Source organism: Gymnoscopelus braueri (assembly GCF_963280865.1).
Source record: "Gymnoscopelus braueri genome assembly, chromosome: 19".
NCBI classification, from domain to species: domain Eukaryota; kingdom Metazoa; phylum Chordata; class Actinopteri; order Myctophiformes; family Myctophidae; genus Gymnoscopelus; species Gymnoscopelus braueri.
The window spans coordinates 30150577-30177883 of NC_137621.1; the positions used below are offsets into that span (position 1 = coordinate 30150577).

Below are 27307 nucleotides of genomic sequence, written 5' to 3' on the forward strand. Positions count from 1 at the left end.
TGGCTACCACCCTACCCTCTAACTCCCCTCCCAATCAATAGCCTTTTATGCTCTTGTCTTTTTGTGTCTTGAATGTTTGTAAATGCTGCCATTTTGGCCAGGTCTTGCTTGGAAAAGAGATCATTGATCTCTAGTGACTACCTGGTAAGTGAAAGGTAAAAAAAAGAAAAGGAATAGAGAAACCCTGTACTTGCATAGTGCTGCATTTTAAAACCCCATAACTTCTCTTTTGTTATTTTCCCCTCCGTTGTGGTTTATGTTTCTCTTTCCTGGTGTAGTGGTTTATGTGCTGAGTAAGTTCAAGAAGTAAGTTCCCTAGAAACCATCCATTTTATTTATTTTATTTATGTGTTTATTTAAAGGGGACAGTGGGACAATTACATTACCTCCACCGGAGTTAGTGAACTGCTTATTGTCATCTGTGGTCCCTGTACAGGAGCACATAATTGCAGTAAAAATAAGAAAGAAAAACAATGACTATAGCAAAAGAGCAGATCTATAAATTTAACGCTGCCTCCAGATCGTTGATCTGAAAATAACATTTAGGACTTGACTTTTCGGAGGCATAAGGGGTTTGTCTGACAGCCAGGACACGGGTTGCGAGACCTCTCCTTATATACCACCATGGTCCAATTGTTGTCAGATTGCTAGACTGAAGAAAGTCTATTTTCTTTGTCTTGTCCCGCGGGGTGGTAACGGTTAGAATTATCGCCGTGTTTTTCCACCAAACAGAGATATCTGATCTGGGGTCATTACTTTGGGGAAGAATTTGGTCCAAACCAGCTGGATAGAGGAAATTGCTCCTAGCAACATCTCAGCACTGCTGTGATGCTCATTGGTTCACAGTTCAAAGAGGGTTTTCTCTCTCGGGTTGGAGGGGTGTCGGAGGAAGAGGAGGAGGAGGAGGAGTTGAACACATTCATGCACACACACTTTCTCACACAAACCTGCTTCGTAGTCAACAACAAACAAACAAACACATGCAAAAGCATGCATGAGTGCAGACACTCATGCACACATACACACACACACACACGCACATTTTTTCAAGCACGTGACGACCTGCCCTAAAGCCATACTGGAGACGTGATGGACATGTGTCGTCTCTGTCCCTTCTTCTATTCCTGTACTGCACTACACAATTCTGAGTGTTAATTTAATCCTGAGAGTAAATGGACACTTAACATTTTACTGCATATACAACTCCCTGCATGATGATAATATTCAAGGCAAGATCCTCAGCATCCCAGGATAACATGTCATGTATCAAGAACACATTATTTCCTACTTATATCTTTAACATCTCTCTCTCTTTCACACTCTCCACTCTCCCTTCCCTTGCTCGCCTCTCTCTCTCTCTCTCTCTCTCTCTCTCTCTCTCTCTCTCTCTCTCTCTCTCTCTCTCTCTCTCTCTTTCTCTCTCTCTCGCTCCGTCTCTCTTGCTGTCCCTCTAATAAAAAAAGACGGGTATGGATGTATAATTCATATCCTCTCTGCTGCCAGCCCTGCTCCTTTTTGTGTGTGTTGCTCATGTGAGAGATGGTGTGTGTGCATGCGCGTGCGTGCGTGAATGTGTGTTTGGTACCAACATTACCGATCGGCCGAACAGTCAGGCCTCATCAGAGAAGAAAATGTTAAACAGGCCGTGTGTGTGTGTGTGTGTGTGTGTGTGTGTGTGTGTGTGTGTGTGTGTGTGTGTGTGTGTGTGTGTGTGTGTGTGTGTGTGTGTGTGTGTGTGTGTGTGTGTGTGTGTGTGTGTGTGTGTGTGTGTGTGTGTGTGTGTGTGTGTGTGTGTGTGTGTGTGTGTGTGTCGGCCACACACACGTGGCCGACACGACGTCATGGTTGGTTATGAAACTGTAAAAGCAGGCCAGTGTTTGGTCTCTGTCTCTGAAGAGGGACATGCTTCTCTGAGCCTGCATCTCTCAGAAATAGAATTTGGGAGGGCAGGACCCACCTCTCTTCTCCACTCAACCATACACTCACTCACTCCCTCTGGGGAGGCGAGAGAGAGAGAAAAAGAAAGAGAGTGGGAAAGATGGAGGGAAAAGGTGGGGGCAGAGAGAAGAGAGAGGGAGAGGTGTAGCCAGGGTGAGAGGGTGGTGAGAAGGTGGGAGGGAGAGAATGAGCAAGAGAGCGGGAGAGTAGGAGAGAGGAAGGGAGCGATTGGGAGAGAGTGAGCAATAGATAGGGAATGCAAGGGCAAGGAAGAGGGGAGGGAGAGTGGAAGAGAAGAGTGGACTGAAGTGCAGAGGAGAGAGGGATAAACTAGGGGTGGGGGAGAGAAGGAGAAAACGGGAACATGGCATAGAGCAAGGACGGGTACATGGCAGTAGGGAAGGACAGATGAAGTGAATAACTATGGCGAATAGGGAGAGAAGGCATAAAAAAGTCGAGATGAAGGGAGGAGAGAAACATGACTGACGCATATAGATGAAGAGAAGAAGCGAGGGAGAGAAGAGAGCTACAGTACATGTACCAGGTCCAAAGAGCAAAGTCGATGGAGGAAACGTGTATTAGGAAAAGAAAAGAAAGACATGAAAAGGGGGAAGACCAATGTGCAGTAGAGCCGGGAAACGTGTCGGGGAAAAAAGCGAAAGAGCGAGAGAACAAGGCAGAGCTAGGCACAAAGAGCAAGGGAACATGTAGTGTGTGTGTGTGGATGGGGGGGGGGGCAAGAGAGAGAGCAAGCACAAGAGAAGAGCTAGGCCATGGAGGGAACATGTAGGAAAAAGAGAGGGAGAAAGTGTGTGCAGTATGTGTGTTTGTGTGAGAGGGAGAACTCAACTGACTCTTTCTCCTCTAATGGCTGAGTGAGCATTGGGAACAGTCAGCTGTGCCCTGTGTCAAGAGGGAGAGAAAAGAGGCATCGAAAGGAGAAGAGGAGCTTTACATGCACAGTTTAGTGTGTCTCCACAAACTGCTAGCTAGCTCGCTCCTCTCTGTTGACTTAATGGACAGCAAGTGGAGGAGAGAGAGGGGGGGAAAAGGAAAGGAATGGCGAAAGATATACAGGAGATATTTGGGGGGCGGGGTCCTCCCAAAGTTAATGGAACGAACAGAGAGAGGAGAGAGGAGAGGAAGGAGAGTGAAAGAGTAGGGTAATACATAAAACATCCTTCAGCAGAACAAAAGTGTCTCTGAGCTCGTTTAGTCTGTTTCTGCACTGGTGGAGCATGGTAGCAAAATGTTGTCTGCACAATCATTTTAATACCGTGCAGTCTCCATTGATTCTGTCAGTTATTGAGGTCTGTCAATCCATGTGACAATGTTGCTTACTATATTGCAATATTATTTGAACCTGCAGACAATTGTCACTCAAGACTTCTCAGGAGTTAATACATCAAGGTTTGATCATGTCAAAGTAAAAAAAAAAAAAAAAGGACAAGCATGTGAATTTAAATGACTCCTGAATACATGACACGGTGTAGCAATCTCACACACTTTTGGTTGCCGCTAGTTAAAGAAGCTGTAAAGTTTTGGGTGACTTAACAAGGTTAGTTTTTGTAAATAGGAAATGGAATTTATTTTTTCTCTGCAATTACAGTTCTACAATTCACTTTTACGTCAGTGAGTAATTAGTTACTAGATAGTTAGTAGTAAGTAATGTGCAGTAGCATATTACTTTTTTAAAGTAACTTGACCAACACTGCACAGTACATCCAACGGTATTCTAATGACAGGTGGATTTCTCCTGTGAAGGAAGAGCCATGACAACGATAGTGAACACTCTTTTATCCACAACATACCAAGCACCGCAGATACCCCCATCCCTCAGGGTTTTAAACACATGTAAAATAAATAAATCATGCAACACACGGACACATACATTCTCCCCCTCTACACATTCCCATTATAACCAATAACACAATTATACTACAATAAAGCAATAACCACAATTATGTTATTGTATTTGGCTCTATTTTCAAAATGTGTGACCTTGGCTTTTTTTTGGAAAAGGCAATGGAAAATCGCACATTGTTATTTGTTTATGAATTGGAGCCTACCAAATTTAAGTATGTATAAGGCCTTATTTCGCGTAGTTTGCTCATAGAACTTGGGAAAGGTGCTAGCTAGCTTAGAAGCTAGTATTATACCAAATGTGCGCCATTTAGTGACATTTCCGCTTTAGCCTACTTCCTCATAGCTATCAAGCTCCAGGTAATGAGCAGCTAATATGAGGTGAGGGGGTATTTTATATCAAAAAGATTCAAATGACTGTACTGAGCGTTGTATGTCTGGTTTCGACTGGGGAAATGAGTGCAGTCGATTCCGGATAACATGCAAATGGGCTTTTCACATGTATAGCTCTTTATGTAACTGACAGGATGGAGTAATGGGGGAATAGAAATAAACTTCCATGGGAAGTGCTTCATTTAAAGAAAAAAAAGTGTTGCTAGTTTTGTGTTTCCACGTCAGTGTAACTAAATATCTCTCTATTTAATGGACGGCAAACAGAGGGGAGAGGGAAGGGAGAGATACATAGAAGGAGCGCTGGGTATTGAAAAATGATCCCTACCACTGGTACTTTGCTGCTTGCACTAACTCTCCATTTCATGGACAGCAAGCAGACAGGGGGAAGAGCAGGGAGAGCAAAGATTTGTGTGAGTTTATCACGCTGGAAAGAGTCTTCAAGTCAATTTGCTACTCCTGTGTCACCATGTAACTAAATAGCTCTCTATTAGATCGACAACAAACAGAAAAGACGAAGAAGAGAGGGAAATATATATGGGATGCAGATACATTGAAAAATTGTCTCAAATTGACAGCAAACAGTACGAAGAAAGAGGCAGGGAGGAAGCAACACAAGAGATGACTTAGTTGAAAACTGTCACTGGAACGATAGTGATCTTCTCATTTGTGAGTTCTTAACGGAGGATTATAAACAGACAACAACAGAAACTCTTTTATCACACTTACTGTGGATTATACAATACAAAATCATATCTCCATTCGTAACAATTCGCTTCACAATACTTCAATTTAATTGCACATGTTGAGTCAATGTGTATTGTTAACATTGTTAGCAAAATTTGGTTTACGGAATCTTGTATCGCCAATTGGCGTACTGTTGTTTTTTATTCTAAGACAGACAATGCATCGATAACGGAATATATGGACACATTGTGAAATATCAGAATGTATAAAGAGTGTAATAGGTAATCGTAATTACCAAATGAAAGATGAAATGCTGATTCCCAAGAGAAAAGAGGATTGTGCCGGACACTGTTAATGTGATGTATGTTTACCATAATATGTAGTCAATGAGGCCACAACGATCATATAAATATTACCAGCTATATTGCAACATAGAAAACCACCAGATCACATCTGCAGTGCAGCGGATGTATCGGGTTCAAGACAGACTGATGCTGTCATAGCGTCTGTTACACACACACGCACACACACGCGCGCGCGCAAGCAAGCATGCAGAATGACAAGTGCACGTTTACATGGGGTATGCGTACACATCAGGAAGACTGCACTCTAAGTGTGTGTGCATATGCCACACGCCCTGTAGAGACAGTCAAATCATCTTTGTTCATATAAAGACGTGGTGAAATTATTTTTTCTTTACAATTTAGAGCATATCCTTGGTCATAATATGGACACGTAATGGCTACGTAACAATAGACGCCATTTTTTTTTTTTTTACACACTTTTGGGTATTCTTCCATCAAAAGTCCCAATCTTAATTACTTCCTGTCAAAACTAAAATTAAATTACCCAAGCCAAAGCCATTTCACCACGTCTTAAACTCATATTTTGGGGCAGGTGGATTGGTGTGAGTGCCGAATTCACACCAGCAGCAACAGTGATTTTTACTGCTGCATTTTTCTGCGAAATGGTTTTGTACAAAAATGTCTGAAACACATTAATACCTACTGTAGTAGACGGCTATTTCAGACCACAACGTGCTTCTGGTCGGCTGCCACTTAGTCTCGCTGCTCTGTTGCAGCAAAAAGTTGAACTTCTCTCAACTTTCCCGCTCCACTTTTTGTTGGCTCCACCCCCTGCTGCAGTGGGGAAAGCGGCGGTCGCTCCACACCATAGACAATGTATGGAACCTCACTGCTCTGAACACTGAAGCAGAATACCTCCGCTGGTGTAAATTCAGCATGAGGCTTGCAGTGTGCAGCATATGGGCTGACTGACAGTTTCTGGAGGTGAAGTGGCATGTTTTTCCCTGCCTGAATGTGTTTGGTATTTTGGGACTTCGCTGTGCACCGGTGTGTGAGGAGAAGTGCAGTAGGGGGTGTAGGGGGTGTGTCATTAGCCAATTTTGCGGTCAACAAGGACCACTATTTGCAGGACCACTATTTGCACCGTCTGCTGCCCAGGTGCTTGGGCCAGGTGCGGCGTATAGCAAGGCACGCACTCACCCGCTGCTAACACACTTTAGTAGGTGGAGGCAAAGGTTAAATATTTCCCCCAAAAATGTGACATTTTCTATCCCAGGAAAAGAAGCACATTATTCTGGGAACCCAGAGGAATGGACTTGTTTTAAACTACAGTTAAAATGCTCCCCACTCAGAGGCTGCTGGTGTGCACAGTGAGCCTTATGTAATAGCCAAGCAATGGTAGATTTATTAATGAATTAAATGATCGCTCAAAGTTAACAGAACATCTCTTTATTTCAAAGTAACACATTTTGCATCTAAGCCAGTACAGTGGGTTAACAAAAGAACAATCCCAGCAGGCTGCATGTCAAGCTTCATGTGCAAAATGCAAGTCAACATTTTAAGAACAGGGCAGGGACTACTACGGTGCTCTTGCATTAAAATGGCTTATACAACAGAGATAGGCTTATGCAAAAATACAACCCCCAAAAATTGCCTTTCATTGTGAGCCACCAGCTCACACAGTGTGCCACCATCTCATATGGTGCACACACAGCTGCATGAACTTAAAAACATGCTAAACATATTGTTACTGTTACTGTTACTGTTCATATTTGTTTTAATTAATACCCTACTTCATCAAACAAGTGCACACAAAGTAGTGAAAATAGCAGATCTACAAGCTCACAACGGGTTGCGTTTTTAACTAGTAATAAAAACGGTTTTGGACATACGAGGTTTCCGCCCAACAGCGACGATATGCAGCATATATGTTTTAAGAAAGTAAACTGTAGTTAGGGCATCCTGGTGGCTCACCTGGCAGAGCGCATACCATGAAGGCTCAGACCTATCGCAGTTGACGCGGGTTTGAATCTGACCAAAGGCCCTTTGCTGCATGTCGTACTCTCATCTGCTTGAAAATGCATGATAAATAACATAAGTATACCACATATATACGTTTTTTAGGATTGTTAGCACTCCGCGGGTGTATTTGCAAAACCGTAATATTACGGTTTTGGCACTCAATGTGTTAAAAAGGAAAAAAAAACTGTTGGCCTACATATTTTCAAAATGTATTCCAATATGTTCTAAATGGGAAAAAAAGATGGAAAATACAACAGTAAGCTGTCTGGATGGGCATTCTTGGGAATCCCATTTCCCGGTATTAAACCCTATAGGGGAGGCACACCCTGATAGACGTCAACAAAATCACTCCAGCCCCTTTTATATGTTGTGCTTGTCTGTTTCACTTTGGTCTGTAGACTGTCGACAGACTTTTGCCTTTCATAGTGCTTGAAACATACTCGGAGCCAACCAACCCCTTTGTATAGACAACATTTCTCACAGGCTGGTCATACAGACACAAAAAATGCTGCGCAGACCTCCTAGGCAGACATCTGATAGGAATGTCCGAGCTGATAAAGTGGACCATCCAGCAGTCATTTGCAGAAGTCCGTCCGTGTAGTTTATGAATTGAGCTTATGATGAAATTGGCTTTACATTGAGAAACGCCTCCCATAGGATTGGTAATGAGGTATTAACTGTATTTGTTTACCTCCCTAGATAATTTGACATCATTTGCTATTGAAGGTCTGAGGTTCTATAGAATAGTTTTTGGACGACTGAACCTCCCGCATTCAAGGACATCAGTTTTATCTTGGAAGAAGTTACATTTACGAGGCTTTTCTTCCATGACACGGCTTTTCTTGTGTGTTTCCCGGGATCCAAACTTTATGAATTAACCACCTATAAAGCCCTATTTAATAGTGAATATATAGCCTATATATATATATATATATATATATAATTATTTTTGCAATTTCAGATTATTTTTATTTTTTTTATGTTTTATCCCACGATTTTGTAACCCCATTTTTTACACCCAGTGCCAATTGTCTATGTAATCCTGGGCACTACCTTCCCTCTGCCAACCTAGGGAGGCCAGGGCCGAGCTCATGCCTCCTTCAATGCATGAGAGCCAGCTGACCTTCTTGTCACCTGACAGGGGAGAGTTTCCCTGGTTGGACGTAGTGCGTGGAAGGAACACGTTATTCCAACCAGTTCCTTTCCCCTCCATCAGGCGCCCCGGCTGGCCAGGGGGAGGCAGTATAGTGACCAGGATTACTGCATGTTTTTGTGAGGGTACCTACCCTAGGGAACACGGGGAGAACATGCAAACTCCACACAGAGAGGCCCAGAGAGGATTTATTTTCTTTTGAAATAATGATCTTAAAGACGGGGTGCCGTGATTTTCAGTGATTTTTTCCCCCCCTAAAACATAATCATCCGGTATTATGGTTATACTAGGAGGAAGATTTTTTTCAAAAAAGAATTTAGAAATTGTTAAAATTATGTTTTTATGTGGACACGCCTCCAGTTCATTAAGTATACCTGGTTCTCACTTTAGCACCTCCTCCACCACCTTAGCACCACCCACCTGTCCTAGTCCCTCCTCCTCCTCATGCCCACACCTGTTGTGTTATGATAATGAGGGGGAGGGTATATTTTTACTATGTCACTAAAGGGCTGTTTTTCTATTGGCACGTTTGACCCTCAAGGTTTCAGCCTCCAGGTAGAAACTCAAAATAGTCAGAGAAGACATAAAACACCATAAAAACACCACCAGGGGGCTTAATGAAGTTCTATCAACCTCATAGACACATGAAAAACAGAAAAAGTGCAAAATCATGGCACCACCTCTTTAAAGAAATTGTAGGAAATGTACAAAATAAAACTAATAATAATAATAATGGTTCCCAGACACATTGTTTGGGAAACCCTGTTCTTAACATACAAGCCCACACTGGGGTGTGTCCCTCCTGAGCGGGTCCAGAGGTATCTGACAGCTGTGTTGGTAGACAGGGGAGACAGAGAGAGACAGCTTTTCCTCTGAACTGGCTGACGGCTCTGACTTTAAGGCCTGCAGTAACACTGGAGAGCTGTCCCACAGGAACAGACGCAAGGATTTCTGCTACTTCTCCTCTTCTTCTCTTCCCACCGCCTCCCTCCCTCCCTCCCTCCCTCTCTCTCCCTACCCCTTCCTTACCCCCTTTCCCCTATCCTCCCTCCCCACATCTCCTATTCTTTTCCATTCATCTCTGCCTATCTTTCCTTCTTTCCCAACGCATCACATTCTGAGCTCCTGTGAGTTTTTTTGTTGTTGTGGTTTTTGTTTTTTGCAATGATGAGTTGACGTTTTCCTTCGTGTGTGTGTGTGTGTGTGTGTGTGTGTGTGTGTGTGTGTGTGTGTGTGTGTGTGTGTGTGTGTGTGTGTGTGTGTGTGTGTGTGTGTGTGTGTGTGTGTGTGTGTGTGTGTGTGTGTGTGATGTGTTTGTGCACTAAACCACAATGGAAACAGCAGTTTTAAGGCCAAGGGCCTCTGCATTTAAAGTTTTTGACTTAGCTCCCCCATGTTTTGTTGTTGCAGTTATTCTTCAGTTTGTGCGTGCGTGTGCATGTGTGTGTGTGTGTGTACATCATTAGTGAGAAGACTGGTTAACTGTGCTCTCTGTCAATTTGTCTCTTGTTAGACCTCTTCTGAACTAAATCAATAGCCAATGGCAATTCCCTCACAACACAAAACACATGCAACCCCACACGTACACGTACACACACACACACACACACACACACACACACACACACACACACACACACACACACACACACACACACACACACACACACACACACTGAGCAATGAGTTTGCAAGAGAAATAGCCCTGTCAGCAACTACATCCAATCAAGAGCAGTTTAAGAAGATGGAGAGAGGCGTTTAGAGAGAGCGAGAGAGAAAGTGTGTGTGTGTGTGTGTGTGTGTGTGTGTGTGTGTGTGTGTGTGTGTGTGTGTGTGTGTGTGTGTGTGTGTGTGTGTGTGTGTGTGTGTGTGTGTGTGTGTGTGTGTGTGTGTGTGTGTGTGTGTGTGTGTGTGTGTGTGTGTGTGTGTGTGTGTGTGTGTGTGTGTAAGAGGGAAGCGTTTAAAGAGGTGTCGGAGAGAGGTACTAATACATCAATAACCCTTTTAGTTTAGTTGTCAATTTGTGCGTGTGCAAGTGTGCACAGGTGTGTTTGCACGCAGTTGCATTGTTTAGGGAGATTCAGAAGTGTCGAAAAATATCACAAAATACATAAATACATATTTGAATTTGCTTACTGAACCCCCCCTCCCAAAAAAAAGAAGAAAAAATAAAAGAAAACTGGTGCCTCAGTCGATGTCCAGGTTCAGTCTATCCAGTTGCATTATAGATCTCATTAATAAGGGGTACACCATGAAAGATAGAGGGTGACATGTTTCTTGTGAGATTTAAAGCTGTGATGGAAAGCGCTCACTCAGGTGCAGCACTCCCATCAACCAGAGGTGCATTCAAGAACATTGTTTGCCCACAAGCTTTAGCACAAACACACTAGTAAACACTTTCAAAGTTACGTGTGTGTATGTGTGTGTGTGTGTGTGTGTGTGTGTGTGTGTGAGATTTATTTCTTTATTTAGATATAATATTTGAGCTGTCATCCATATCGGACTCTGGGACTCTGTGGTGGCTGTGGGGATTTGCGTTTGCCAAACAATACCTCTCCTTACTGTTTGTGACCTTTTGCAAACATTTAATCTCAAACATAAACACAGTTTTCCCACAAATCGCACGCAATGCAAATATTCGCTGACAAAATATGCCTTGTTGAATGCACCTCAGGTGAGTTTGATTCAGACCTGGTTGGCTGGTATAATGAAAATAACTTCCAGCAATTCATCTGTTTACTTTTTGTTTGCATTAACTGTCATTTTTATTATTCTTAGGTGGGACCTTTTTTCCAGGTGTTAATAGCTCACCAGGCAGCTTCCAGTGTCCATTAACACCGAAATAGAAAAAACAGCCATTCTAGTGTACACAGAGAGTGTACAAAGGTGACCAAATATATAGATTGATAGACCTTTATCGATCCCTGTGGGGAAATTCAGGGGTCATTAGCAGCACCGCAGTAGCCATGAAACACAGGACAGATATACAGCAGGTAAGTGAGAGACAACTAAGATTCAAAGTTAAAAAAAAAAATGTGGTAAGATAAAAAATAAATAACAAAGTACAATTATGTCATGTACAATCTATCTCTATTCTCTAGTGGAGAACGAGGCTGATATATGTGCAGTGTCAGCCCACTACACAGCGGGAATACGGATAAATATGCATCCACAGTGAACATAGTGAGCAATGTACAATCTATCAACAGTGAAATATTTACAGCAGTTAACCTAAGCAGGAGGCATCTGTTTTGGGACTTTAGTGTACTTCCAAGTGGTCCATGAGCAAATGAGAGAGCAGCAGTCATTATTAACCCATTAAGACCGGGAACACATCTGTGTGTCATTTTAAAATGTATTTGGCTATTCAAAAATAACAGATCTACAAGCTCATAGCGCGAAAAATCGTGAAAATGTGTGCAAATCTTTGAATATTATATTCTACAAACATTTTCTTTTAAAAAAACGTTTATGTTGCTATATCAGTGGTGCTCCAACTTTTCCATGTCAAGGACCCCCAAAATGATATGTATTTGGCCGCGGACCCCCATCTCAAAATGTGTTGTTCTAGGGACCCACAGAAGCACAGATCGGAGTAAAAAATGTTCACTTTAAAACAAATTTTCAAGATTTTTCTCGAAGATCTTTCACTCGTGCCGCGCTATGAGCTTGAATATCTGCTATTTTTGAATAGCCCAAAGAAATCTAAAAAAGACACAGATTCTTTCCCGGTCTTAATGGGTTAACCCATTCAATCCGGGAACGCATACTGTGTCATTTTCGATTTTTAGCTGTAACCATTATTTTATACTTTGGGCTATTAAAAAATAGCAGATCTGCAAGCTCATAGCGCGGCACTCCTTTTTTTTTGTTGTTAAAGATTTGTGCAAATCTTTGAATATACATTTTAAAGCGATTTTCTCAAATCTTTGCTTCTGGGGATACTACAAATGTCTTCTAAATCCCAACAGTTTTCTGAAACACTTATGTTGCTATAATATCAGTAGTTCTCAAACTTTTTCATGTCAAGCACCCCCAAAATTATGTGCATTTGGCGGCAGACCATCAGTCTGTATGTGTAACAATCATCATCAGTATGTGTGTTATAAGTGTAGTTGGAATAAGGAGGTGGTGTGTTAGTGGCTACACTACATAGGACAACGTTGAGTGTTACTGGGTGCACCAGCGCAGGACAATTAAAAATGCATACCATGCTATTTGTGGAAGTTATATGAGTTATGCGGGCGGGGGTGGTAGTTTCAAACGCACCTTCACCTTGTGTGTGTGTGTGTGTGTGTGTGTGTGTGTGTGTGTGTGTGTGTGTGTGTGTGTGTGTGTGTGTGTGTGTGTGTGTGTGTGTGTGTGTGTGTGTGTGTGTGTGTGTGTGTGTGTGTGTGTGTGTGTGTGTGTGTGTGTGTGTGTGTGTGTGTATTCATGCATGAAGAGTGTGTATGCACGTGTGCGCACATGCGTGTGCTGTTCAGCATTTGACTGCTAAAGACCTGAAGAGCCATGAATCAATACTGCTAATGAGAGACTTAGAAGTGAGAGGGCAGGGATAGAAACCCTCTCACCCTCTTCTATCACTTTCTCTCTCTTCCCCTCCCTCCTTTGCGTCTTTCCTCTCTCTCATGTCTCTCGCCCCCTCCTTTCTGCCCCGCTCTCTTTAAGACTCCCTTAACTGAGTCATTTTCCCATTCTCTCTGTCTTTCAATCTCCTGCCACGTATATAACCATCTCTCCATGGTCTCTCCATGCGTCTTTTGCTTTTTGCCCGCAGTTTCTCGTTCTACCATATTCTCCCATCTTTTTTGTACAAAACCAGGGACCACAATGGAAATAAGTGTTTTCTTATCCTTGACGTGTTATTTATTTTTGAACAAAACGTTCAAATAAATCAATCAATCACTCTTGAGTTTTTTCCCTTTTCTTAAACATTTTCCACTATTCTCTCACTTTCTGTTTTTCATTCTCCCCTGACTTCTTTGTGTGCATTCATTAAGCTCCACTCATAACTTCTCCCTGAACATAGACAGCTCCATTGTCACCCCCTCCATCCAAGTCCGCAACCTTGGTGTCATCCTGGACCCTCTCCTTCCAGTCCCACGTCAACCAAAACTTTTTTCCAACCCCCAACATTGCCCGCTTTCGTCCCACACTATCCCTCACTGCTGCAGAGACACTCATCCATGCCTTCATCACATCCAGACTCGACTACTGTAATAGCCTCCTTTACGGCGCCACTTCCAAAGTTCTCAAGAAACTACGTGCAAAACTCTGCTGCCCGCCTGCTCACCAGAACCCGATCCAGAGACCACATCACACCAGTCCTCCACGACCTTCACTGGCTCCAACACAGAATAGATTTCAAAATACTCATCACCACCTACAAGGCCCTCAACAACCAAGCTCCCTCCTACCTCTCTGACCTCCTTCACCGCCTCGCCCCCTCCCGTTCCCTCAGGTCAGCTGATGCCAACCTCCTGGATGTCCCCACGACAAAGAAACGAACCTGGGGTGACAGGGCTTTCTCAGTTGCAGCCCCCTCCCTTTGGAACTCACTCCCAGCTCACATCAAAGTCGCCGCCACCCTTGCCCTGTTCAAAACCTCCCTCAAAACCCACCTCTTCAGACTCGCATTCCCCACCTAAAGCGAATCCCCCCTTTTGCCTTTTAAATTAATTTTTTTGTTCGTTAAGTTTTAACTAGTTGTTTTTATTTGTTCTGTTTTTGTAAAGCAACTTTGAGTACAGAGAAAGGTGCTATATAAATTGGATGTATTATTATTGTTACAAGCCCAATTTATACTTTGTCTCAGCCAGGACAATCAACCGAAATCTATTCTTTTTGGGAAAAGACAGTGTCGTACTGCAAACTAAGTATGAATTGGGCTTTAAACCAGAGCCAATAGACAGAGAGAGACAGGCACAGCAACACGCAGAGTAAAGCACACATCATCTCCCTCTCTCTGTCTGTCTGTCTGTCTGTCTGTCTGTCTGTCTGTCTGTCTGTCTGTCTGTCTGTCTGTCTGTCTGTCTGTCTGTCTGTCTGTCTGTCTGTCTGTCTGTGTCTCTCTCTCTCTCTCTCTCTCTCTCTCTCTCTCTCTCTCTCTCCCTCTCCCTCTCTCTCTCTCTCTCTCTCTCTCAATGTGCTTGGCTTCGCTCCTCCACACCGACAAATTGAATATTCCGTCTAAACACTTTTCTCCAGTGGAGGGGCCTTCCGCCTCCGCGGCTCTGCAAAAACTAAGGTCAGGCCCTCTACACTCACAAACAGCCTTTTATCCGTTACAGACATCTCCTGCAGAGCCTAGAGCCTCCATGCGGTCCAAACATACAAAGAAATACACACACACACACACACACACACACACACACACACACACACACACACACACACACACATCCATCTAATCCCAAACCTAAGGAGATGCCGATGAATGCGTTCAGTAGAAGACAAGTAGGGTCAGTGATATCTTCGACAGAGAAGGGTAAAGAGAGAAAGAGAGAGGGGAAGAGAGACAATGAAACTGGCCTCCGCGGAGGAAGAGGGGGAGGAGCTAGGCCGTACAATAGGAGGTGAGGCGCTGTTTGATAAATGGCTGACTGGGCACCCCAGCCGTTTAGAGTTATTAATAAAACACAGACGCCGTATCGATCGGCGGGAGGGGGCAGATATGCACTCCCTCAGATATAGATTTACATATGGCCTCTGTTCTCCTGTATGGATTTAGTGGCAAAACTCCGAGTGTTTCTTCGGCTTTGAGTGATTAGGCCTGTCTCGCCCGTCTCACCCGCACCCAGCAGGTTTCAGGAGAGGACAGAGGAGAGGCGAGGCGAAGGGGAGGGGGGAGGAGAGGAGAGGAGCCACGAAGGGGAGAGGAGAGGAGAGGAGAGGAGAGGAGAGGAGAGGAGAGGGGGACAGAGAAGAGAACAGAGAAATGAGAGAGATAGAGAGAAGACAGAAGAGATATGCCCGAGTTCCCAAATCAACTTTGTACTTTGTGGGGAGCTAAGCGGACCAGACAGGTGTCAGCGATCCGGTGGAAGTTTTCCTTGCCAGAGAAACTCTCCGTGGGGAAGAGCTGTCGGCAGTGTGTTGCGCTCCTAATCATTTTGTCCGACTTCAACAACTTCCAGGCAGAGCATCATCGCCATTCATCATCATCTTGTGTGAGACATCTTAGTCTTACAAAGTAGTTCATAATATATCGTGATGACGACACCGTGTGCATATAAATTGTGTGGCACATGTGGCTGGTTATGATTCGGGCCCTCAATTTAGCATGGGGGAATGGGGAGAGACAGAGAAAGAGAGTGAATGAGTGAGTGAGAGTTTTCCGTCTTTGTCTTGAAGAAGCGGATCTCATGGCTTAACCTCCTTCCCACTTATCCCGCTTACACACACACACACACACACACACACACACACACACACACACACACACACACACACACACACACACACACACACACACACACACACACACACACACACACACACACACACACACACACGAATGCACGCACGTACATTCACTCCCTGGCAGGCACACAAAAGCACATAAAACACACGCACCAACCCATCTTCCTTTTCCCCCCATAAGAAGGCACGTGCAGGGGTCCAGGGATCACCCAGAATGCTTTGCCCTGCATTGTTGAGCTATTCCTTTCAGTGCTTTGGAGATGGGGGTTGGAGGGCAGGGAGCCTCTTCTCTGCCAAAAGATGGGTCAGGGCCTCGCCACTGCCAGCATCCTTCTTTTACCCAGGCCCCCGTCTCCCGGGGCAACTCGCTCTCTTGTCTGTCCTCACTCACTGTGTGTGTGTGTGTGTGTTGTGCGTGTGTGCCTAAGTACATACACATGAACATGCGCGAAACCCACATACACACTGCCGTGTGTATGTGGGTTTTGCGCATGTTCATGTGTGTATGTGTATGTGTGTGCAGAGGGGAGATTGAAAAGAGGGGAACATGAGAGAGACGAGCAGGCGTGATGACTCGCTGCCAAACCTTCTCCAATTTCCCCTCCGTGGCTAATCTGATTGGCCGCTCTCGATGCTCTGATGGTGAAAGGAGTGTGGGATTGGACGGGAGAGGCAGGGATGTGGGCTTGGCTTGGGAAGGAAGCTCTGGGATGAGGCAGGAATTTGGGCAGATTTCCCCCTATAGATCCCTTTCGGGGAATCTATTCTGTGTGTGTGTGTGTGTGTGTGTGTGCGTGTGCGTGTGCGTGCGAGCGTGTGTGTGTGAGTGAGTGTGAGTGTGTGTGTGCGTGCGTGCGTGTGCTCGTACACCGTGTTGGCACTTTAATGTGTATGTGTGTGCGTGTGTGTGTGTGTCTGTGTGTGTGTGTACTGAATAAGTGTATGCACGACCGTCACGTGCACGGTCGGGCTGGAGGGCAGAGGAAGCTGTACATTTGGGAGAGAATGAAAAAGCTGAGAGGTAGAGGGGCCAAGGGGAGAGAGGATGACAAAACTCTATCTCCGCTCACCCGATGTAGGATTACAGAGAAAAGCTGGGGGTGGAAGGAAAGACGAGGAGCGAGAGAGGGGGAAGGAGGGGGCTTTGGGGTTGAAATGAAGAAAGAAAACACACATGAGGAATTAGAGGTGGAACGTAACACAATGAGGCCTGAATGAGTCAGATGGAGTGAGCCAAAGAGGGGGTGGGTGTGGGGGTGTGCGGAATATAGGGGGGGGGGTTGACCCAGAATGAGGTTAACCACCAGGTGCCATTACACGTTCACCGTAAGCACACATGTGTAGTTACATGCACACCCCGCGGCGGCATGAACATGGGCCATGGCACCCAGGTTATGGGTTCGTTTCACACTGGGGACCATTGTGACAAACGTGCCAATGTGTGCTCGCTGTTATCCACTGGGTAGGCCATCAAATGGCATGCACGACAGAGGATTTTCCTCTGCAAGCACGCATGTACATGCAACGTAAACAGAGCAATGTAAACAAACATGAATAGACACACGCGGTGTAACATAACCGCCGGCCACAATGCAAGCCGCCACGTAGGCAAGTTGAGCAAGGGGCAAAGGCTGGTGGAATGAGGTATGATGAAAACGAACATGCTCGGCACGAGAAAGTGTGGCGGATGAGGAGGTGTAAAGAGGCAGGAAAAGAGGAGAAAGAGAGAGAGATTAAATGAAGTTAAAGTAAATGAGGAAACAAAGACGGTGTTGGGAGGGCTGCTGTGCATCCCATCGGTGGCTATACAGAGTGAGGCTCCTTTGTAGATGAACGTCGAGCTCCTGTTCTCCTCCTGGATGCATGCTACTCCTTGAATTAGCGGCTCCCAGATGCTGCTTTGCTGCATACTCTCACTTTCTCCATCTATCTGGTTTTCCCTCGCTTCCACTTCCCTCTCCATCTACCTATCGCGCTGCGCCTTCCTCCCTCTCCTTCTTTCCCTTTGTTTCTCTATTCCTCCCCATACTAGGCCTCCCCCCCCCCCCCCGCACACAGAAATGGATATGTGCTCAAAAAGATTTCAGAGTTGCAGAGTTACTCAAGGACACGCACACATGTGTACACACACATTCTCTCTCTCTCTCTCTTTAACACAGACGCACACACACACACACACACACACACACACACACACACACACACACACACACACACACACACACACACACACACACACACACACACACACACACACACACACACACACACACACACACACAATACATGGTTTCAAAACCTGGCTTCTGTTAGCCCCATAGGTACTCAACTCCTCGTGAAAACAGATTTATTTTCTTCTCATCTTATTCACCTCTTTCCTTTATCATGAAAAAATAAAGCCCACCAGCCAGATATAACAAATTCACTCACATTACGCTCTCTCTGTGCTCATGCTGTACCGTTCTCTTGCTCTCTAGTATCTATCTATCTATTGTTCTTACCTTCTATTATCCCCCCTCGTCTCCCTCTCTTCAGAGATATATATTTATTTTTCCTCTACATTTTAGATTTTATTTCTGTCTCTGCCTTTTCCCCACTCTCACCTCTCTCTACCACCCCCCCGTGTCCCATTCTCTCCCTATTGCTCTTTTTCCCTCTACCTCCCTCTCTCTCTCTCTCTCTCTCTCTCTCTCTCTCTCTCTCTCTCTCTCTCTCTCTCTCTCTCTCTCTCTCTCTATCTGTGTGGGATTCAGTTGTTGATACAGTGGAGTTTGATGGTGGAGATGATACCGTAGTGGCCAGTGGACAGGTTACCACCAGACGGTGGATATCTGGGACATTCGTTCAGGGACAAAACACCCCACCAGTCAATGTTGGTTTAATTTAGTTTAGTTTTCTTTTTTTCCTCGAGAATGGTTGGCACATGTGTGTGTGTGTGTGCGCGTGTGTTTTGTCTCTCTCTCTCTCTCTCTCTCTCTCTCTCTCTCTCTCTCTCTCTCTCTCTATTGCTCCTTCTGCCATTCGTCCTCTTCTCCTCTCCTTTATTCAAGAGACTTTGTCACAATGACGAGAGAAGGAAGGGGGGAGTTGGAACGATGGGGGGGGGGGCGCAGGGGAGGTGCGGTGAGTAGAATTTGGAGGAAAAAAAGTGTATCACTTGCAACCCTGTGAGAGTGCCTGGGGCCAGTGGGCAGGAATTGGGTTGTTAGCGCGGGATGGGAGGGGCGGGGGCGGGGGTACGTGGGAGTTACTGGGCTGGAACAGTAGACGATAAGGGCAGCCTCATGTTGATGGCGAGCTCCCCAATGATTTATCCCTCCATGTGGAGTTGTATTTTAGGGATAGTGTGCGTGTGTGTGTGTGTGTGTGTGTGTGTGTGTGTGTGTGTGTGTGTGTGTGTGTGTGTGTGTGTGTGTGTGTGTGCGCGCGCATGAGTGAGTATGTGCATGTGCAATGGTTTGCGTGCATGCAATTAAGTGCGTGTGCGCGCGTGTGTGTGTGTGTGTGTGTGTGTGTGTGTGTGTGTGTGTGTGTGTGTGTGTGTGTGTGTGTGTGTGTGTGTGTGTGTGTGTGTGTGTGTGTGTGTGTGTGTGTGTGTGTGTGTGTGTGTGCGCATCTGTCTGCTTACGACATCTCTAAGCATTTGTGTGTGAGTGTGAGTGTGTGCTTCTCAAATGTATGACTGACTGCACGTGCTTTGTGTGTTTTAGTGTGTGTTGAAGTGTGTGTGTGGCCTCCCCAACATCTGTTTATCTCATTGTCCCAACAGTGAGGGGCATGTCTTCAGAGAGTCCCAGCCTGCCCGTATGTCTGCTGTGATCCGTGAATAACTCTGCTGCCAGTCTCAGACTGGAACACCCTGAACTACACTGAGTGACAAATACACTCGCGTACGCACATGCACACACACACACACACACACACACACACACACACACACACACACACACACACACACACACACACACACACACACACACACACACACACACACACACACACGCACATTTGTATTACTATACTTGTGAGAATATCAACCTTTTAGGACGACAGTGTTATGAATGACAGTGTTGTATTTTCATTTCTATTTCTTGTTTATTTCTCAAATTGTACTATACTTGAACACACACACACACACACACACACACACACACACACACACACACACACACACACACACACGTACCCACACCCAAACACATACACATACACATACACACACACACACATTTACTGTATGCTCACAATCACGTATGCACATGCACACATAGATATACAAACACATGCACACTGCACAGTCAACCCCTTGAGGGCAGATCATTGATATGAGAGTGCCCGATGACACAGACAGGCGCACACACAAACACTATCTTCACACACAATTACACGTAGACTACACACACGCACAAACTCCAATTCCACACAGACTGATAATTGATGCAAGAACACACACACACACACACACACACACACACACACACACACACACACACACACACACACACACACACACACACACACACACACACACACACACACACACACACACATAAAACGCAGTCACACAAACACAAAACACCCACCCCCGCCCCTCTCTACCAGTCTAATTTCCTCCAGGCTAGAGGACATGGAGGTCTTTGACATTGAACACGGCGGAGTGAAACCGTTTATAAGCGTAATAAAGGCAGGTAATGGGCCTAAAGGTAAATAAAACTGAGGTTAATAAGCTCCCCCGTTCAAAGTGTTGCGTCGAAACACCGAGCCGAGGACAGACGCGACGACGCCGGTTCAAACGGATCAAAGTCTCACATCGAGATACCTCTGATCGGAAATAAACCACAACAAATTGACTGCAGCCCCTCCCCCACACCCCTCTTACGCTCTCTGGGATTCTAATGACGATAGCTGCAATTAGCACTTCAAAGCATAACAGGGTTTTTCTCCGGCTATCTTTAGACGCCAGTGGGCGTCGGCTTTCTATCAATAACCCTTTAAGACCGGGAACGCATCTGTGTCATTTTAAGATTTCTTTAGCTATTCAAAAATAGCAGATATACAAGCTCATAGCTATGAGCTTGTAGATCTGCTATTTTTTGGAAAATCGTGATTTTCTTTGGGGGGGCAAATCTTTGAATGTATATATTTTTTGAGCGAACATTTGTAACTCAAATCTTTGCTTCTGGGGATTCTACAAATGTCTTCTAAATCCTAACAGTTTTTTGAAAAAACTTTGGAACTTCCAGGGACTCCCAGAAGCAAAGATTTGAGTTAAAAATGTTCACTTTAAATTATATATTTATTCAAAGATCTGCACACATTTTGACGATTTTTCCGAGTGCCGCGCTGTGAGCTTGAATATCTGCTATTTTTAAATAGCCAAAGTATAAAATAATAGTTAAAGTGGTTACACAGATGCGTTCCCGGTCTTAATGGGATAAAGTTAGTGGAGTTACCGGAGAGAAGGGGTCACGGGCAGGAAGAGGGAAAAGGGAGAGTTTGCCAGGGTGTCAACAGAGAAATATCGTGTTCCTGCTCCTGGGTCTTCCATGGCAGTCGTTGTAGTTGAAATTACTATCCTCTTTGGCATCAGTATTGTGATTGTTAAGATAAAACGTTATTGATCCCTGAGGGGAAATTAGGTCGTTTCAGTAGCCAATATGTGGATACAAGAAGCAATAGAAAGGGAAGCACAGAAGTTGGAGCAGAAATAGAATAGAAGGGGAGGGGAGCAAACCCCCCCAAAAGGCAATATCTCAATGTGAAACTCAATCTGGTGCAGATACATTTGTAAAATGGGGGCATTAGACGCAGTGAGGATTCATGCAGGATATACAGTATATGGGCAAATTATGTCCCGAGGGAATCCAGATTATGTACAGGGGATGTACAGTTTTCACTTTTGTAGCATATTTTATTTTTGCCGAAAGCTAAAACGTGGAGGCCGTGAGGTAATAAAACCCCACTGATGAATTCATAAAAACACAAAGTTGAGCACCCGCCTATAATTTTGTGCGATAAACATAGGCGATAAAAACAACAGCTCCAGGGCCTTGTAAAGCATCTTGCCTCAAAAACAAAATAAACGACAAATAAAGATGGCTACAAAAAAAAAAAAAAAAACGTCCAGATGTTATCAAGCTCCATCATGTCTGGCACACCTATTGCTGACGTTCTCTCCCTCATCCAAAATCATTTGAAGAAACACATTCATCAAAAAGAAAACTTCAAGAAAGGCCAACAGACCGAAACGTCTCTACACAATAAATGGCCGCAGAGGTGACTTTGTCTACACAGGTCTGTCCAATTCGTCTTTTTTGTCCCCAGATTTCAACATCCTGAGGAACGTGACACCTCGCTACATACAGTAAATGGCAGCCACATGCTTCTTTTGGGGTTGTCTGTTGTGCTATCTTTGTGGTTTTCTTTTATCATGCCAACAGCCATATCAGCATTGTTGGCATTTTAGTGGCTAGTTGAGTCATCGTCATCTTCATAATTTTAGGGTCCAAGCAGTCAACATCATCGTCCTCATCACCATCGCTATAATGTTTTCCCCCTCTTTTATCATTTAGAGAAGCCCATAATTTTTTTTAGTGGGCTTTTTTTATTTATTTTTTACCAAAGTACCTCCGTCCGACTCCTCCCATTCAACACAGTCCGCTGACAGGTGCCGTTAGGGGTGTGTGCAGTGACAAAGTTCACCCTCCCCACAGCCCCCCCCCCCCCCCCTAACACGACCAACTGTGTTTGCATGCCTATCCAAACCGGATGCGTTGCATTGGATTCAAACCCCTAGAGTCTAGGGCATACATGGGCAACTTAACGCGGCCCGCAGGTTAATATCGGAATACTGATATGTTATTGATTTCAGCTGTTACAATTCCAAACATGCAAACATGACCCGCTTGAATTACTTCAGTCTAAATTAGTAGCTTAATGTAGTATTAAAATACTATTGTCTTTTTTATGACCAATGTATTTGTATTTAAGTTCATAAAGTTAACCTAAGGATAAATAAAGGCATTTGGAATTCAATAAAAATGTTACTTTTCAGGATTCCAATTCAAAAGTAGCAAAAGTAGCCGATCTACAAGCGCAAAACGCGTCACGGTGCGACGCATTTTGAGCTTGTAGATCGGCTACTTTTGCTACTTTAGTTTGACATAGAATGGCGAAGTACAGCATTCATTTACGAAAAAAGTTTAAATACGGAGATAAGAGGTGTCTGCCCCGACAGTAATATGCAAATGTGGCCCTCTGGAGTGAGTGTGGAAATATAGTGGCCCTCTCCATCATCAACGTTGCCCACCGCTGGTCTAGGGGTTCGAATCCAATGCAGCGTATCCGGCCTAGGGCCTAGACGCCATCACTATCTTGATCAACACTGTAACCCACTATTGTCTCATTATCAGTGGTGGGAAAAGTACTCAAATTCTTTACTTAAGTAAAAGTACCAATACTGCAATATAAAAATACTCTGTTACAAGTAAAAGTCCAGAATAAAAAAAATACTTGAGTAAAAGTACAAAAGTATTGGCGTCAAAGTGTACTTAAAGTACCAAAAGTAAAAGTACTAAATATTTGAAAATAGCAGATCTACAAGCTCACAACGCGTCGCATCGCGACGCGTTGTGAGCTTGTAGATCGGCTATTTTCAAATAGCCTATGTATAAAATAGGGTTAAAGTGGTTAATGTATGTTTCATTATATCATGATTTATATCTGAAAAGTAACTAATAACTAAAGCTTTCAAATAAATGTAGTGGAGTAAAAGTACAATATTTGCCTCTGAGATGTAGTGGAGTAGAAGTAAAAGTATTGGAAATTGGAAATACTCAAGTAAAGTACAAATACCTCAAAATCGTACTTAAGTACAGTACTTAAGTAAATGTACTTAGTTACTTTCCACCACTGCTCATTATCATCCTTTGTACATCATTGAGTCACTATTGTGATCCTCACAGCCACCAGCATCGTTATCAGCAGCAGCATGCATCAAGAACATCATAAACAGCGGCATAATGAGGATACCACAGCACCGTCATTTCTCCCAAGTCATCTGCATCATTATTAGAACCAGCAAACTGAAGGCCCATGCTGAGGACGTCTGCGTCCCGCACAGTAGGAGTTGTGCCGTGACCCCAATAGATCTGCATAGACCCAGACAGGCTGATTACGCGGCTAGATCCTCAGTGTTAATTTGTCCATTTGCAAACCAGGGAGTGTACGAAATGGAACCACATTTGGTACACTCTCAGAGTTAACTCTTTAAGACCTGAGAACGCATCTGTGTGTCATTTTTAGATTTCGTTGGGCTATTCAAAAATAGCAGATATACAAGCTCATAGCGCGGCACCGAGTGCCGCGCTATGAGCTTGTAGATCTGCTATTTTTGAAAAATCGTGAAAAATGTTGTGCAAATCTTTGAATATATATATATATTTAAAGCGAGCATTTCTAGCTAAAATGTTATTGCTTCTGGGGATTCTACAAATGTCTTCTAAATCAGTTTAAAACAGTTTTCTGAAACACTTATGTTGCTATAATATTAATGTCAGTGTCAAGGAGCCCCACAACGATATGTATTTGGCTGCGGACCCCCATCTCAATTTTTTGTTTTCCAGGGACCCCCAGAAGCAAAGATTTGAGTAAAAAACAATTGCTTTATAGATATATATTCAAAGATTTGCAAAAAAAAAACACGATTTAAAAAAAAATAGCAGATCTACAAGCTCATAGCGCGGCACTCGGTGCCGTGCTATGAGCTTGTATATCTGCTATTTTTGAATAGCCAAAAGTATAAAATATGGATAAAGTGGTTACACAGATGCGTCCCCCGGTCTTAAAGGGTTAAATGAGCGCTGGGGATTTTACTGTGCACCAACTGATTGAGATGAGACTGCAGTAATGAAGCTGAACGACTCGCCGTAGCAGAAGCCCTCGTGATCTTTCTCCCTGTGCTTTACAGCTGTACGCTATGAGCTGCTGTTCATTATCATGGAAAGGCCGTCTACTCTTAGGAGGGGGAGGTGGGGGGTGGGGGTCCTGAGGGACAACAGAGGGGGGAGGAGGAGAGGAGGCAAGGGGGGGAGGCGGGTGTAAATCAAAGCAAAGTTGGGTCAACTTTCCTGAAGGTCGACCGAGTGCATTGGCTGGGATGGGCCCGGGGGACGGACAATCAAAACACGGCTTTGTCAACCAATCAAACGCCTGGCACCGTATCATCTTCAATCGGCGAGCGTGTGCGGGCAGAATAGGAAGAGCGAAAGAGCACGCTCTGCTTTCTCTCAGAAATTGCGTAAAGAGTGATCCTGACCTTTATCTCTTATCCTTCATCAGCCACTTGAGCGACGTTAGCCTCCACAACTATTAACATGCAACTTTGACTCACATGCACAGATTCTCTCTCTCTCTCTCTCTCTCTCTCTCTCTCTCTCTCTCTCTCTCTCTCTCTCTCTCTCTCTCTCTCTCTCTCTCTCTCTCTATATATCTATATCTATATCTATATCTATATCTATATCTATATATCTATATATATACATGGGCATGTGTGTATGCATGTGTTTGTGTTCATTTCTCAGCTATGAATGCACTTGCACACAAGAGGAAACTGTTTACATGTTGTCTCACTCACTAATACACATACTGTCACAGATACATGACACGCACGCACGCACGCATGCACGCGCGCGCGCACGCACGCACGCGCACACACAAAAAAAAATAACACATGCATACATAAACAGGCATGATTGACAGACAGAGACACCCACAAACATGCAAATATTGACACACATCACACACATGCCCACATCATAATACGCACATGCATGTGCTTGCATACATTTGCAACACACACATGTACACACAAGTCACTTATCAACACACATACACACAAGTCACTTATCAACACACATACACACAAGTCACTTATCACAAATACAAATATATTCAATCATTATTCTCCTCTTGCTTATTTACACACAAACACCTACTCACTCACACACAAAATAAAACACAGCTGGCTCATCCATTCAATACGCAACAGTCACACATACGCACACACGCATGCATGCACACATGTACACAAACCCACACCCACACCCACACACACACATACCCACACATACCCACACACACGGCACACACACACGGCCCTATCTTCCAGCCGGCACAAAGCTGTGCAAAACACAGTGCAAATGTCATGCTAGCTTACAACCGACGCAGTTGTCATATTAACACCCAGCACCGTCATTGTGTGTCCTCATCTGTGCGCCCATGGGTGTGTTGAGGTGTGGTCAGGTGCATTGCTATCTTAGGTGAAGTGAGAAAAGTCAGAAAAGTCAGAAAGCGATAGCGCCTTAGACCAGCTCTGGGACTGTCAGACACAGTCCCTTAGATAGAGTAGTAGATTGACCTGCTCACAACGCATGCACAATATATGCAGTCAAAATCCATCTACTGTAAATTCAACACAACAATCACGTTCAACGTGGTAGATAACATTGCTGGGAGAATCAGCATTGTGGGACTATGGATGGAAATGAGCTTTTAGCTAAATCCGGCATAATTACATGTAATCATTGAAATGTTGCACTTTCCCAGAGATAAACAAATAAAATGAAAATAAAAATAAATTGAAAAAAAGTTGAAAACATTATTATTAATGATCTGGCCAGATTATCAATATTGCATATTTGTCGTGCTGGGAGGCGCCAAAACGCAAATTGTTAATTCATGGTGAATTAACTTTTTTTAAGCATTTGATTTTAGCTTTCATTTACCATTATTCTTGTTAATAAGAATATGACTAATAATAAGAAGAATTAAAAGTAGCCATTGCTCGATATGAGTCGTCTTTGTGCAAAGATGCACAGCAGCTCAGATGAGGAGAGTGGCGAGAGGAAAGAGGGAGAGAGAGAGAAAAAAAGAGATGGTTTATTTTATTTCACTAAATAGCCTACACTTTAAGAAAAGGCTTTCTTTACCTGTCTCTGCGCAATGCAGGCTACAGCAGTAACAGGTCATCAAAATCCATTGGTGGCTCTGACACACAGAATGAGCGTGGGATTATGAAGTTGATAAGTCAAGATGTCACAGACGTCTCTTGGACATAAATGAGGAGACATTTACAGGAGGAAGGCGAACTTCCCCATAATATGCAATCAGCAGCATGGACACTGAGGGTACATGGGCCACCTCCCGTTTGTTGTTCCCTGTCTCTTGACATGATTATATTGTGTTATTCTGCTCCTGTTGATGATTGCAAACTTTCACTTCCCACACCAACAGATCCATTTCCTGAGCAAAAGAGTTCACTTCTTGTCCGTTGTTTAAACAGCAGTGTGCCATGGTGAAGGTGCAGTGAGGGAATGGGAAAAGACACTATGATTTGTGTAATTTATGTTATGCCCAAAACACACCAATAACTAATTCAGAGACCAAATATGACCCCTTAGTGCCTTGCACGGTAGTTTATGCCAAGATAATTTGCTGTTTAAATAGGACTTAGACATGGCCCCAA

General features: G+C 44.1%; 1 protein-coding gene across 1 annotated transcript in view; it reads left to right on the forward strand.

Annotated features, from left to right (window-relative positions):
• The window catches only part of efna2a (ephrin-A2a), a 91210-nt gene that overhangs the window by 23065 nt on the left and 40838 nt on the right, over nt 1-27307 (forward strand). The window lies entirely within an intron of this gene.